Source organism: Ictidomys tridecemlineatus, chromosome 3, assembly GCF_052094955.1.
Source record: "Ictidomys tridecemlineatus isolate mIctTri1 chromosome 3, mIctTri1.hap1, whole genome shotgun sequence".
NCBI lineage: Eukaryota > Metazoa > Chordata > Mammalia > Rodentia > Sciuridae > Ictidomys > Ictidomys tridecemlineatus.
In genome coordinates, this window is record NC_135479.1 from 150,924,312 (window position 1) to 150,937,333 (window position 13,022).

The 13,022-nt window shown below is 33.1% G+C and overlaps 1 long non-coding RNA gene across 1 annotated transcript; it reads right to left on the reverse strand.

The window, feature by feature from the left end:
- Positions 1–9,699: 9,699 nt before the first annotated feature.
- Positions 9,700–11,173, reverse strand: LOC144375878 (uncharacterized). Its single transcript, XR_013435729.1, has 2 exons — positions 10,830–11,173; positions 9,700–10,173 (listed from the first exon to the last, which is right to left on the reverse strand). It is a non-coding gene; the product is annotated as an uncharacterized LOC144375878 (long non-coding RNA).
- Between the last annotated feature and the right edge of the window lie 1,849 nt (positions 11,174–13,022).

Sequence of the window (13,022 nt, forward strand, 5' to 3'; positions counted from 1 at the left end):
AAAGTGAACTGAATGCTCCATAGAAAGAAAGGGAAGACATTGAATGGATATGAAGGAAGGGTATGAAGAAAGGGTGACAGATTCCAACAGAATGAACAGCCTGGGATGCAAGAAGGGGTCTCTGGGTCAAGGTTTGCTATATTGAGTTTGGGTTTATTTTCTCTAACCAAAAAGTGTTTAAACAATTTGGGAAAAAGACAAATCTGAAAATCACAACAAAGCAAGGTATGTATTATGTTTCTCCATAGACCTCATAAAAGAGCAATTTACTCTTGAATGTTCTCTAAATGTTTACAAGAGAGAATGTTTTATGGGCTTACTGATTTTAAATTCCCTTCCCATCTCTGATTCTTAACTAATTCACTTAAAAAACAAAAACTTGAAACACTTAGGAAACTACCAAGATCTTTCTAGAGCTTTTTGATTTGAACATTTGAGTTTTGGGTTGGTCATTTTGTCTCAAAATTAACATAGAAATTGAAAGAAAAAACACAACAATGATGATTATATTTAATAAAGGTAAGAGTGGTCAGACCTCAGATTCTTCAAAATCCTGTGTTCTTGTCCAACTCTGACTTAGCTCAGAGGAAATGGGTCAGTGGGAGCAGCAGAGAATATTGAGTGATGTCAGTTCATGTTAGCCCCAGGAGTCAGGGCTGTTTACTCCCCAAGCTTATAGTTTCATAGTGAACAGATTTTTTTTTATCACTAGTGAATAGGAGAATAAAAACTCAACAAGCCCTGGGACTTAAAAGGCTATTCTTGGACTAATAATCTTTGTTTTGCAGATAAACATAATGAGAAATATGTAACCCTAGTTCACCACTCAAGGACAGAAATGTGAAAAACTCAGGATTTCTGATACTTTATGTAGTGTATTTTCATTATATTACATATTGAAAAAAATTAAGATAGTTGATTATGTTAATGACAAAGAGAACACATTGTGGTCTAACACCTTTGAGAGCCTAGAAAAGTTCATTTATCGGATATTCTAATTTACAAGAGCAAATCTTGTTCATCACTACCTGTCCATATGTGCTTACAGAATTTGGCATTTGGTAGGTTTTCTGTGTGTGTGTGCACGCATGCACGTGTGTTAGCATGTGCACGTGTGTTTTAATTGAGGTATAATTTATATACAATACCATGCACAGATCTTAAATATTCACTTTGTTGAATTTCAGGAATTTTATATATGTGTAACCATGTACAGAATACAAATATTCTGTATATGAGTCCTTTGCCAGACATATGTTTTATGAAAAAGTTTTCCCAGTCTGTGGCATGCCTGTTCTTTTTCTTAATGCTGTCATTTACATTAATCCAGAAAACCCCCTCCTGCCCCTTTATGGTCAGTCTCCCCTTCATTATGCCCACCAAGTGACCACTTTCTGAAATCTATCACTACAGTTTAGGTTTGCCTGTTCTTGGAAATTATATAAATAAAATAAGTGAGTGAATAGATTTTTTGTTGTTGTTGGCTGTTTGTTTCAGTCCTAATGTTTTTGAGACATTCATAATGTCTTCTGAAATTTATTCCTGTTGTTGCTTACATTAGTAGTTCCCCTCTATATATTACACAGTTGCCATTTTTGAACCAGTATGGCACATTTTGCTTATTCCTCCTATTGATGAACTTTATGATACTTACCCTTTGGGGTGATTATGACTGTTAAAGATTGATGTAAACTTCTTTTATAAAATGTCTTTTATGGGGACATTTTGAATGCATTTCATCCCATTGTTAGCTACTTGTGTTTCTACTTCATAAGTGACTTAAGTCTTTTACCCATTTCATGACTGGGAAATTTTCCTTTTAATTTTAACATATAGGAATTCTACATATATTCTGTATATAAATTTTTTTTACATCTATGTACTGTGAAAACTTTTTCCCCAAATGTTTCTTAGCTGTTTGTTTTCCAATAAAGTTGCTGTTAATGAGCAGTAAATGTTAATGAATTTCAACTTATCATTCTGTTTCTTTTAGTTACCAATTTTTGTGCACTGTTGAAAACAATTAGCCTACTTCGAGGTTACAAAGATTATTTTTTGTTGTTCAGAGAATATAAGAATTACATTATTACACTAAAATTTATCAATATTTCCTTTCACCTATCAAATCAACATAGTACCTTGTCCAAAGATTAATTGACCCTATATTTGTGGGTCTATTTATGGAATCTGTTTTGTTCCATCAACCTATATATTATAGGTTTAAGCTAATTATTATATTGTCTTGATTACTATAATTTTATAAAATTAGTAAGACTTACTATGGTAAGTCTTAAAGTTAAGTAGTATTAAGTCCTTTTAGTTTTTTTTTATTTTAATTTACTCACATTTTTGGTACATAATAATTATGTATAATAGTGGAATTTGTTGTTATATGTTCATATGTTCACATGATACAACAATGTTTTTTGGTCATTATCATTCCCCAGTATTTCTCCTTTACTTTACACTATTGGTCCCCTTTTAATTTTCATAAGATCCTCCCATGCATTTTCCCCCCCTCTGTATCTTCTCAATATGACAGAAAACATACAACTCTTGACTTTCTGAGTTTGGTCTATTTCATTTGACATACTTCTCTTAAGTTCCATCCATTTTCCTATAAATAACAATTTAATTCTTCTTTATGGTCAAATAAAACATCATTCCATATATGTTCCCCTTTTCTTTATCCATTCATCCATTTGTGGATACCTAGGCTTGTTCCATAATTTTGATATTGTGAATTGTGCTGCTACAAACATGGATTTGCATATAGCTGTAGTAATATTTTAATTATTTAGAATAGACATTGGGGAATGGTATAGTTGGGTCAAATCCTCTGACTTTAAAAAATATATATTGTTGTTGTTGTTTTCCATTCAAGATCCTTTGCATCTTCACCCAAATTTTAAAATCAACTTGCCAATAGTTTCAAAATGGTTTGCTGGCAATTCCATAGATATTATATTGAATTTAAAGAGCAATTTGTGGAGAATTGACATCTTTAAAACATTTTCTCTATGAACACAGATATAACTTTCCATTGATTTGAATATCTTAAAATTTTCAGTAGTGTTTTATAGTTTTTAGTGTGTAGATATTGCATAATTTTCAATAGACTTTTTCTCTATATTTAATAGTATTTGATGACATTATACATTATTTTTTCTATCTTCAGTCTTAGAATCTAAAAATATAATTTTTTAATTTTAATTTTGGATTTTTGAATTATATATAAATAAAAATTGTGCATATGTATGAGATATTTAATAATACTTCAATATATGTTTATATTGCATAATGTTTAAATTAGGTTAAACATATCTCTTCCCTCAAACATTTATCATTTCCTCATGGTAAAAACATTCAAACTCCTTTTATCCAGCTTTTTGAAATATTCAGTGCTTTATTGTTTTCTATAGTAATTCTACTGAGCAATAGACCACTAGAATGTCTTGCATCTGTATAACTATAACTTAGTGCTCATTGACAATCTTTCTTCATTCTTCCCTCCCCCTAACTCTCTTCGGAGTAAGTACCATTCTATTCTCAAGTTCTGTGTGATTTTATTTTGATGTCAAAGATATGAGTAAATTCTTGTAGTACTTGTCTTTCTGTGCCTGACTCATTTTAATTAATATAATGATCTCCAGTTCTATCAATGTTGTTGTGAATGACCAGATTTTATTCTTTTTTATGGCTAAATGATATTCCATGGTGTGTGTGTGTGTGTGTGTGTGTGTGTGTGTGTATTCTTTATCAATTCATCAGTTGATGGATATTAGGTTTTTTATATTTTTTAGCTATTGTCAATAGTTGTGCAATGAACGTGTGAGTACAGATGTCTTTTTGGCATAATGATCTCACTTTCTTTCACTATGATACCCAGTAGTGGAATAGTTGGATCATATATTAGTTCTGCTTTCAATTATCCTAAAAACTGCTGTATTGTTTGTCATAATGACTATAATAACATTCTCAACAACAGTATTTAAGGGTTTCCTTTATTCCACATCTTCATTAGCGTTTGTTATTTTGTACCTTTTGGATAGTAGTTACTTTGTCTAGCATGAGATGATATCTCATTGTGGTTGTAATTAGCATTTTAAGATGATTAATGATATTGAACATATTTTCATGTACCTGGTTAATTCTATGTCTTCTTTTAAGAAGTGTCTATATAAGTCTATTTGACCCTTTTTTTATGTTATGCTATGTTATTAATTAATTTATTTATTTTTGTTATTGCATTTTAGAAGTTTGTTTAAAAATATATTTTGGATAGTAATCCCTTGTCATATGTACAGTTTGCAAATATTTTCTCCCATTCAGTAGGTTGTGTGTTGATTCTTCTGATCATTTTCTTGGCTGAGCAGAGCCATTTTAGTTCATTGAATCTCATTTGTCTATTTTTTGTGTGTTTTGCAGGTTTTATCCAAAAAAAGCCTTACTCATTCCAGTGTGCTAAATCATTTTCATCCTGTTTTCTTCTAGTAATTTTAGGCCTCACATTTAAATCTTTAATCTATTTTTAAAATTCTTTGGTGTTTTCTTTATGAAGGGTTTAAAAGGAATTAAATTCAGGGGCACTTAATTACTTAGTCACATCCCCAGCCCCTTTTATTTATTTATTTTAATAGATTTTTTTTTTCTTTTAGTCAGGGTCTCCCTAAGTTGCTCAGGGTCTCTCTAAATTGCTGATGCTGGCTTTGAACTTGCAATCCTCCTGACTCAGCCCCAAGTTGCTGAGTTTACAGGTGTGTGCCACCACGCCTGGCAAGTCTTTGATTTATTTTGAGTTGATTCTGGGAAATCATGAGAGATAGGGATCAGTTTCATTCTTCTGCAGTATTGCACAACAAGTCTCAAAAGTTTCATGGAATTATGATCTTTCTTAAGTGTCAAAATGAGGTGCCAGAAACTGACTATATAATCACAAGAATGGACAAATTTTGGACGGAGAATTTAAAAGAGCTGTATTAAGGACATTTGATGAGCTTCAAGAGAACAGAGAAGTGATTCATTATTTTAATGGAGCAACTTAACAGAGGTAAGGAAACAAAAAAAATCTTGAGTTGAGAAATGTACCAAATGAAGTTAAAAAAAAAAAAAGCACAATGGAAGGCATTAGTAGTAAAATAGATCTAACCAAAGAAAGAATTGATGATCTTGAAGTTAGGTTTTTTAAAAAAAAACCTAAAAACCTAAAAAAAAAGGCAAAAAAAATGAAGAGGAATGAGGAAAGAAGCAAGCTGGGGGATGGGGAACAGGGAATGAAATGGAGTATATTAAATTCCATGCATGTATGATTCTGTCAAAATGAACCCAACTACTATGTACAACTGTAATACTCTAATAAAAAGAAGAAGAAAGCTTACAAGAAATTTGGATAGTATGAAAAGAGCAAATATTCAGAACATTGGGGTTCAAAAAGGAGTTGATAATGCCAAAAGCATAGAAAGTTAATTCAAAGAGATAATAATAGAAAAATTACCACTTCTAGAGAAGGATACAAATATCCAAGTACAGAAAGGTCAATGGCCACCACTTATATTTAACTAAACAAAATGTACCCTAAGACATAATATAATCTGAAAGATGAGAAATTAAGATTCTCAAGTAAGAGAAAAGAAATGACAAAAAATTGGTGTTCCAATTCACCTCACATTAGATTTCTCAGAAGATAACTTATAGGTGTAGAATGAGATTTTCACAGCACTGAAGAGGGAGAAAAAGAAAACTTCCAACAAAGAATACTGTATCTAGTTAGCAATACTATCTCTTAGAAATGAAGGATAATGCTGGACATGATATTATACAGCTCTAGTCCTAGCTACTTGAGAGCCAGAGGTGGTAAGATTGCTGGAGCCCACAAATTTGAAACTAACATGGGCAACATAGAAAGTTAAAAAAAATAAAAAGAAAGAGTAAAAGAAAAAAAGATTATACTAAAATAGAAAAAAAGTATGCTTGATTGCTGTGAGATGGCATTGAATCCTAAAATTACTCTAACATAGTAACCTCAGTCTCTTTGTAGATTACATGTGGTATTCTGGATATATAATCACTTTCTTTGCAACTATCTCTTCTAATTACTCTGATTAGTTTGTCAGCTTTTTATTTATTTTCCTGCCATTCTATACAGAGGGAGTATCTGGGAAAATATTAATTGAGAGAGGACATTTTTTTACTTTGTTTTATAGAATAGGAGAAAAGTCCAAATATTTCTTAATTAGGGATGTTAGCTGTAGAATTTTTTATAGATTTTTTTTCATCACTTTGGGGAGGATTCCTTCCATACTTACTCTCTTTTAGTTCAGAATATACATACAATTTTGTCAAATGTTTTTTTATACATGAATTGAGATAATTGTATGTTTTTTCTCTTTTATTTTGATGTATGGTAAATTATATCAATTGACTTTTTAGAACATTAAACCACATCTGCATACGTGAGATAAAATCCATCTGTTCATAACCATCATTCTGCTTCATTATGTGTGTGTGTGTGTGTGTGTCTGTGTGTGTCTGTGTGTGTCTGTGTGCATGTGTGGGCGTGTCCTCAGTTTTTCTTTCTTTTTAAGAATTTTGCATCTGTAATTTTTTGGTCTGGATTTTTATGTAATATCTTTGCCAGATTTTGGTATTAGAGTTTTTCTGACCCCACAATAAAGATTGCATGTTTAAAAGAACTTACATAGAATTAGAATTTCTTACATCAAATTTTATAAAATTTCAGTTAAGCCATCTGAGGCTTGGGTACCTATATAGGAAGATTTTTTTTATTATGAAACTTAACATGTTTTGCAATTTCTAGGCCATTTGTATGTCATGTTATTTATGTCAGTTTAGATAAGTATGTTGTTCAATTTGTCCATTCATCTCCCTTGTATAATACTTTAGCTAAAAGTTGTTTATTTTCCATACATTTCCTATACTCTCTATGATGTCTCCTTATTGCTCTTGATGCTGAAAAATATGTGTGTTCTCTTTTTTCTTGATAGTGTCTAGTTTGTTAATCTTATTCATGATATTAATTTCAATGTTTTGGTTATTGGTTGTTTTATAACTCATTGATTTTTTCTTTAGTCTTCATTATTTCATTTCTTTGATTTGCTCTGGGGTTAATTTTGTCTTTTTACCTAGTTTCTTCAGGTAGAAGATTTGATCATTTGTTTTAAACCACCCCTCTTTTCAATATGAATATTTAAACTATAAACTTCCCTGTGGTGATGGTTTAGTGGAATCCCACAAATTTTGATATACTCTTTACTATAATTCCTCTCATAAAATTTTCTAATTCCTTTTATGATCTCTTAGCTGACCTACGGCTAAAAGTTTTTTTGTTAAGTTCTGAATATTTGAGTTCTCAATTCCTATATATATATCTTTTTAGTTCTCAATTCCTATTTTGATAAAAATATGTACAGAACATGTTCTTTGTATAATTTTAATAATTTTTGAGGACTTTTTATGGCCTAGTATATGTTCTGTTTGGGTAAATGATCCGTGCACATGGGGAGAGACTAGTGGGATGTTACATATACATAGTTCTCTGCTAATGTGTTAAATAAAATATCTGACCATAAATGTGGATTTTTCTACTCCAGGTAGTCTGTCAGGTTTTGCTTCATGTATTTTTCAATACTATTTTTCTGGTGCATACATATTTGGAATTGTTATGATTTCCTGATCAATCAATCCCTTCATAATTATGAAATGTTTCTCTTTTTCTCTAGTAATGATCTCTCTCTGGAAGTCAATTTTACTAATGTTAACATAGCCATACGAAATTTCTTAATCTTACTCTTCAAGTAGCATATTTAACCCAACAAATCTTAATCTTAACAGTATGTTTTCTTCATCTTAGTGTTTAAGAAGTATGTTTTTTCATACATTTACTTTTAAGTTTTTCTTTATATATAAAATTTGTTATTTGTAAATGGCATAGATTTGTTTCTTACACACACACACACACACACACACACATATTAGTATACAGAAATTTATATCTTCAGATCTCTAACATTTATATAGAATATTTAGTCTACTAACCTTTATGGTAATTACTGATATAGTCTGATTCAAATGTTCTTTTTTTTGTATTTGGTTTATATTTTTCCCATTTGTTATTTGTTGTTCTGTTTCTCCTTAATACCATCTTTGAAGAAATAACAGGTATTTGAATTCCATTTTAGCTGAAAATTTTAATATGTGGAAATGTGCCTTTGTACTTGAGTAGCTTATCTAGAAAAGGGATCTCTACATGAAATTTTAGCAATGATGGAAATATTGTATCTGTTTAGTCCAATATGGTAGCCACTTATAGCCCTGGAGATTTGTTCAGTACAAATGAAGAACTGAGTTTTAAGTTTTTATTTAAATTCCTATCTAAATTTATAGAGCAATGTGTAGCTAGTAAGTACAGTACAAATTAGAGATTACATATCTTTAATTCATTACATTCACCTTCAAATAAAGATATTTCAACAGTGTGTATATATACAGACACACATACAAATAAACACACACTTAAACAGATTTTATTTTTTAGAGAAGTTTTAGGTTCATAGCAAAATTGAATGAAAAGTAAAGTGTTCCCATACATCCCCTTTCAAGTCCCTCAACACACACAATGTCCCACCATGGACATACCATATCACAGTGATAAACTTGTTACAAAGTAATGAACATGTATGCCTATGTATTATAACTCAAAGTTTATGGCTTACATTAGAGATCCCTCTTAGTGGTGTACATTCTATGAGCTTTGACAAATATATAATGACATGTGTCAACGATAGCACTATGTCATCCAAAGATAGTTTTATTGCCCTAAAGAGCTAATGTATTCTGCCAGTTGATCTCTCCCTCTCAGCCCTTCTCTCCAAGCCTTCAGATCTTTGGAAAACTGCCCTCTGTAGAGTAGAGAGGTGAATGCAAGTTTCCTCAGCAGCTGAGAAACTCAGAATCCTAATCTTTCTCAGCAGCATACACACAGGACTTAAAATTTTGTTAAAGATTTGCTTGGTTTCTTCTTAGCTCTGTACATGGGATTTTTTATCTCTCTTCTTGCCAAACTAGCCAAGAAGGAGAGTGGCTTTGTTCGTCTTCTCACCAAGAGGTATTCTCCAGCAAAATATAATTTATTCAAAGTTTCTTTGCTTTGTTGTTTTCTGAAGGGTTTAAGAAAACTGATTTTATATGTCACTGAATTTATTTTCTTTGTTAGGTTAAAATTGCACTCTCTTATCGATTTATACCTCACAATTGGATGTGGAATTATCACTTGATATAGATTTGTTGGTAGATTTAAGGAATCAGGAGAATATCCTCTGCTGTAGTAAGTTTTTAGGTTATCAGGTGTATTCCTAATTTGCTCCTTGCTATATCCTTGACTAGTATTTTTCTTTCCACATTTGTTTCCCTAAGTACAAAAAGGTAGAAATAATTACATCTCATTTATAAACTTTTTGTGAGAATTATATGAGCTATATGTTAAACTACTTAAAATGATGCTTATAACATGGGAAGAATTACATGACCATTATTTATATTTTTATATGAAATAGTATTTTCTTTGGAAAGATAGAATGTGTTCAAAATCTCTTAGCAAGATAGAGAAAGAATAAAGATAATTACCCCCAACTTTGTAGAGGGTAGAATTTAACACTACTAAAATTATTAAAACAAAAGGTGTTTCCATAAATAGATTAATGTTTAATCAACCTGAATAACAACTTACAAGTTGCTGGTGAGCTCAGAGCTTCATGAGTGAAATTAGGTTCTCACAATAATGGGGAGGAAAATACACCAATATGCAAGTTAAAATGATCAAAGGGGTGAGCAGCCCCTCTGGCTCTGAGACAGATCTCATCATTGACTGTCTGTGTACCTTCAAGAACTGACAGGACTCCCTCCAGGAAACTGAATAGCAGATACATTCACCTGTCTTTTATGCCATCTCTAAGCAGCAGTGGATGATGTTGCCTGGTCACAAGTTCCTGAGATTATGTACAAATGAAAGAAATAATCCACAGAAACCACTTGGAACATCTTTTTAGCCATTAGGTTTTCCCTCTTCTTAGTTCCTCTCTCCAAAGTCTCTCCCTTCTTCCTATTGCCATTGCAGTATTTCCAGTTAACTTCCCATTTTCTCTTCCTCTCAAGTACCTGAGGCCAAAGTAACAATAATGATAATATAATAATAACTAATATAGTATCACTTATAGACTAAAGTAATGAATTCATGACATTCATCAATGAATACATTTTCTTAATTAAATAACTGTAAAAAATATTAGACATTGTCAAAGGTCTTTAATAATTAGCAAATGAAACAAGAAATAAATGCCAGAACTGTCTAACTTGGATCTAGCCAGTCAAAATAGGAATCTGACAAAACTGTGGTCACAACCCAAAATTCTTGCAATCCTTAAAATTTTGTAGCTCTGTCTTAAATCTTTTCATGCTGTCATGTTTGTCTCCATTTATTAAAAAATCTGATCAACCAGTTTTGAGGTAGAGTATCTGCTTAGTTTGTGTAAGTTCCTGGATTTAACCACCATGATAAGGGGAAAAAAATCAACAGCAAGGTTAGGGCATTAACTCATAGGAGTACTGATCTTCCCTCCCTCTTTCTCTCAACTTTATTCTTCCCCACACCTCCAAACAAGTCACTCCCTTCCCTCTTCCTCCCTCTCTCTCTCTCTCTCTCTCTCTCTCTCTCTCTCTCTCTCTCTCTCTCTCTCACACACACACACACACACACACACACACACACACACACACACACACAGTGAGAGAGCAAGAGAACAATCACAACTGACCTGAAAATAATGTGATCCATCTATTCTGATGCACCTTCAGGTTTTGCTACTACTGGTTCAGGGAGGTGCTTTTAGACAAGAGGCTGTTACAGTATAAACAGCCACTCATATGATGTCTGGCTTCTTTCCTAATGAATTTGCCAAGGAACAATGTGCATTTCCTGAAAGAAAAAACTGAAAATGTGTGACCTAGACTGGTTCCCATCTGTTCTTGGGCCCTGCACTAGGTAAAGGACCACCATCAGTCACAGGATCTGCTCCACCCACCCCACTAATGGATTGTTTCCTCTTTGCCTTGTTTTCAAGGTTGATGCTTTCTGAGCCAGCCAGCCAGCCAGGCAGCTGCAGAGGACAGCAGCACAACTCTTGAATCCTGTAGATAATTGCCAAAGGCAGCTGAGTTCAGAAGCCCCACCTGTTAACGAGCTGCCAATTATTTATATGCTTATAAATCACCTTTTAAACACTAACAAGCACTAATAAGCCTTGGCTGCCAGTTACCATGGAAACTGACCACATGTGAAAAAGGAATGAGACTACTGACATATGGACTGTGGGTCAATGGTCCAGTATCTCCTGGCACTGACGTTTTTATTCCTGCACATGAAACTGTTCTGTCCAAGTATAACCTCAAATTACATGAAAAAGGAGGCATATGACATGATGAAATGCCTGCTTCCTCCCCTGCAGCCCCGGGTGTCTAAAGGGGATAGAATTGTGCCCAGCTCCCCATGAGCTATGGGAACAGGCTGCCCTAACTTGTTAAGTGGCAGTTCCTATGTACAGCCACACAGCTGGCCTGCCCAGGCCACCTGCTGTCAGATATTTTATTCCCCAAAGCTTCCTGGGCTGCTAGGCTCCACTGGTCTGAAGAGGTTTTTCTAATAGATTCAGTTTGCTGTTGCAAATAGATATGATGATAAGCTACTTGTGGGATGCTCAGTAATATTTAGTGAGATGCAAGTAATGGTTTCAGATGAAAAAGAACATATTTTTGCTCCCAGCAAACTGAAGGCATTTTCTCTCTTCTTTTAAAAGCTCAGTGAGAAGGCAACCACCCGTGACCCAAAAACTCTTTTTATAGTAGAGAAAGAAAACTACCTTCTGCCTTCTACTGGTTTTCCAAACTAGATATATAAAAGCTCACCATAAATGGCATCAGGTATGAGATGGCAGCTCAAAGAAGCTCAGGGACATAGAACATTAGTGAATAGTGACCTAATCTAGCAATAGAGGAATGCGATTGTACCATTTTGCCATGACTGACCCAGAAATGGCTTTTGCCATGGATGCTAAAGGAAACCAGTTTTCAATAGGAAACTACTGATAACACAAAGTTTCCTACCCTTCAACATGTATTCAAATTGATTCTTTTCATCTCTCAACCTGCCCACTGGAGTTATTACTATCACTATCATTTATGTTCTTCATCTTAGCTGGGAGACACAAGAAATGCATGAGGCTCTTTGCAAATCTTTAGATTTTGATGAAATTTATGCTAGTTGTGGGGCAAATTTCTCCCCTCCATCCTGGAAAAAATATATACTCACAGATATTTATATCTACATATCTATACCTACCTTTCATTCTTTAGAGTGATTGATGCATATGCCAGTCTTGAAAAATGTACCCCCAACTACTGTCATTTCCATGGAGAGAGTCTACTTTATATTTGGCTCCTACCAGCCCTCCTTACAATTATCTATGCTTATTAGCTCAAATACTCAGGGATTTACAGTGAACACAAAGAGGCAATGATCAGGTCAAGTCTTTGGTAGTATATTATTTATATATATATATATATATATATATATATATTTGGTAGGGTTGTTCCCCAAAGTAGATACTTTGGCATGAGCAGAGGAACTGTGCAAATAAAAATTCAGTGGTAGAAAAGATGTAGGACTGATTAGAGGTCAAAACAGGATCAGTTGTTCTATAAATTTATAAAAATGTAAAGATCATAAAGAACACGGAGACATTGCCATTGATAATGGAGAGGAAATCAACCATATGGATTCCTAAGGAATGTTCACAAGGAACTTATGGCTCTTTGGTCTTGTTCTAGCAGTTTGGTGTTGAGGTTGGAAAGGTGAATTAGTAATTTTTAAATGTATGTATGACTGATTTAATAAGAAATCAAGTCATTCGAAATGTCAAGGGTAAACAGACAGACTAAATTCTTGGGTAGGT